The following is a 3,076-nucleotide window of genomic DNA, read 5'->3' on the forward strand; positions in this document are numbered from 1 at the left end:
ATGCACGTGAGATGGCATCCAGAAGCCACAAGGCTGGCAGGCACCAGGGACCTAGAGAAGAGCAGCAAACATCAGGGAGGCCAGGTCCATGAACAGACAGCATACAGGCTTCTGGGAGCGACGGAAAAAGCCAGGCATGGTGGGTGGGGTGCACATTTTTTTTCTCTCCCCAAGACAGGGTTTCTCTGTGTAGCCCTTGCTGTTCTGGAACTCACTCTGTAGACTGGGCGAGCCTTGAACTCAGAGACCCTCCAGCCTTTGCCTCCTGAGCGCTGGGATTAAAGGTGTGGGTCATTACCACCTGACAAGACCCAGTCTTTTTAAGGAGGGCTGGAGAGTGGCTTGGTGATTCAGACCACTGACTGTTCTTCCAGAGGACCTGGGTTCAACTCCCAGTGCCCAGACTGCAGCTTGGAATCATTTGTTACTTCAGTTCCAGGGGATCGGATGCCCTCCTCTGGCTTTCCTGAGCACCGGGAACACATGTGGTGCCTAGATTTACAAGTAGGCAAAGCACCTATACAATAAAATAAAATTTATTTATAGAAATAAAAAAAATAAAAAAAGAAGTAATAGAAGCGATAAAGTCCCAGGTGTGAGTTCCTAGGAACCAAAGGCACAGAGCCCAGGCATGCCAGGCCAGTGATGTTAGTGGTGTCTTTAGGAGTCTGGAGTGGCCGGGCGGTAGTGGCGCACACCTTTAATCCCAGCACTTGGGAGGGAGAGGCAGGCGGATTTCTGAGTTCGAGAGTTTGAGGCTAGCCTGGTCTACAGAGTGAGTTCCAGGACAGCCAGGGCTACACAGAGAAACTCTGTCTTGAAAAAAACCAAAAAAAAAAAAAAAAAAAAAAAAGGAGTCAGGAGTGTGTTCCAGAAGCAGGAAGTACACCTGTCTGGCATTTTAAGGTACTGTCCAGAACAGTACCCCACAAACGCTGGGGGACTGAAAACAGGTCTACAGGTACAGCACACACACACACACACACACACACACACACACAGAGGGAGAGGGAAGGGGGAAAGGGGAGAGAGAGCGCACACCTCGGGGAGAATGCTGGAAGCTGAGTGGGGACATGGGGTTAGGCATTCAAGGAACACACAAGCTCCCAAACTCTTGCACCCTCCACACTAGTCTCCGCCCTGCTTCTCTCCCCCTTAAAATTCCCTGCCAATTAAACTGCTGCCACACATCAAGGATCTCAGACAGGATGGTCACCTGTGTGGCAACGCTGCTGCTGCTGCCAATTCTAACGCTGATGCTACGGTGGGTGGGGCTGGTTGGTCTGCCGAGCTCAGGTGCAGAAAGACTTACCCCCTGGGCCTGCACTGCTCCCATTGCTGGGGAACTTGCTGCAGCTACAGTCTGGACACTTGGGACCGTGTGCTCATAGAGGTAGCCCCCACAGTAGGTTGGGAGAGTAGAACTCTGGATTTGTGAAGGTGCTGTTGTACCCAGAAGAGGGGGTAGAAATCCCAGTTCACTGAAGAGACAGGATCCAGAGCCTGTCTGAGGGAGGAAGGCTAGAGTCTGGACCCGTGTCTGAGGGAGGACAGTGAGGCCTGGATTCCTGCGTCTAAGAGCTGGTGCCTAGACTCCAGAGTCTGAAAAGGGAGAGGCGGTTTAGAACTCCTGGACCTGTGGAAGGAGGGGAGTGAGTGGGAAACTTTTGGGGCTGAGGAAGATGGGTTCTCTGAGGTCTCCATGGCACTTCCCATTCTCTCCAGCGGCTGGGGCCCAGCGTTCACCTTGTGGCTGGGCCCGGCAACCTGCAGTGGTGCTGTGCGGCTATGCAGCGCTCCAGGATGCATTCACTGCACGCAGATGCGTTCTCCTGCAGCGGGGCCATGGGTGTCTTCGAACGCTTCACCCACGGAAACGGTGAGGCCCAGGGTGGGTAGAAGTGAGTACTAGACCACTCAATTTGGTCTAAGAACCAGTGGAGCCGAGAAAAATGGGAGGTGCCTAACAAACAACGGTGCTAATGAGGGTGAACTGTCAGGCCTGCGGTCCAGAGGAGGCTCACAATGCAATCAGCAGCAGCCTAAGTTCCTAAGCCCTAAGAGCTGGTCAGGGATCCCACCCGCAAAGATGAGGTTTCAGCTGAGGTGGCTGGCACATGGTCTGGCGAGCGCAAAGCAGCAAGAAGCCATCCTTAGAGTAGTAAGGAAGCGACTAGACCCAGCGTGGCCAACTCTTTGAGTTTTGGTTCCCATTGTAGGCATAGTGTTTTCTAACTGGCCACGTTGGCGCGCGCTTCGCAACTTTGCACTTGGAGTGCTGAGGGAGGTGGCGTGGGATCAGATCCTGGAAGAGATGGCATGTGTGCTGGACGAACGTCAAGCCACCATGGATGCGGTCTGGCACGGAAAGCATAAGCACCTGGTTTTGGGGGCGGCAGGGGTGGGGTGACTGATGGACTGCTAAAACACTTTGTGTATAGTGCAAATACAAGGGAGCTATGTGGGGGAGGGGCCCCAGTTTCTGTGTGAGGGTGTCACCCATCTTATTCAGAGGTTTGAGGGTGAGGGTCTCCTCTACAGATCTTACTAAATGGTCACTTTTCGGGGACCACAGCTTTATTACTCAGAGCTGCTCTCACTCCCAGGAGCACCACTTGACCCCACCCCCACCCCCAACTCCCCATACCCCAATCCCCCCCCACCCCCCCACCCCACCCCCAGCTACTGGATACACTGTATCCAATATCATTTGTACTGTGGTCTTCTGGAAAGCGCTCTAACTACGGGAACCCAGAGATGTTGAGGCTCTCGGACCTCTTCAGTGACAGTTTCCGTATCCTGAGTTCCTGGCAGGGGTGAGGTAAGAGGATGACAAAAGCTCTAAAACCCACAAAGTCCTGATTTAATTTCCTCACTGAGAAGTCATGGCCTTGTCCAGGGCCCTATTAAGACTATTAAGCATATGGTGGCACATGCCTTTGATCTCAGTACTGGGAAGGCAGAGGCAGGAGGATCTCTAATTTGAGGCCAGCCTGGTCTACATATAGAGTTCTAGGTTACCCAAGGATAGTAAGAATATCAGAAAGAAAGAAAGGAAGAAAGAAAGAAAGAAAGG

At 52.8% G+C, this 3,076-nt stretch overlaps 1 pseudogene; it reads left to right on the forward strand.

Annotated features, from left to right (window-relative positions):
* Positions 1-3,076, forward strand: part of LOC114633024 — a 4,710-nt pseudogene continuing 1,634 nt past the window's right edge.

This window comes from Grammomys surdaster, unplaced genomic scaffold (genome assembly GCF_004785775.1).
Source record: "Grammomys surdaster isolate TR1022 unplaced genomic scaffold, NIH_TR_1.0 485, whole genome shotgun sequence".
NCBI lineage: Eukaryota > Metazoa > Chordata > Mammalia > Rodentia > Muridae > Grammomys > Grammomys surdaster.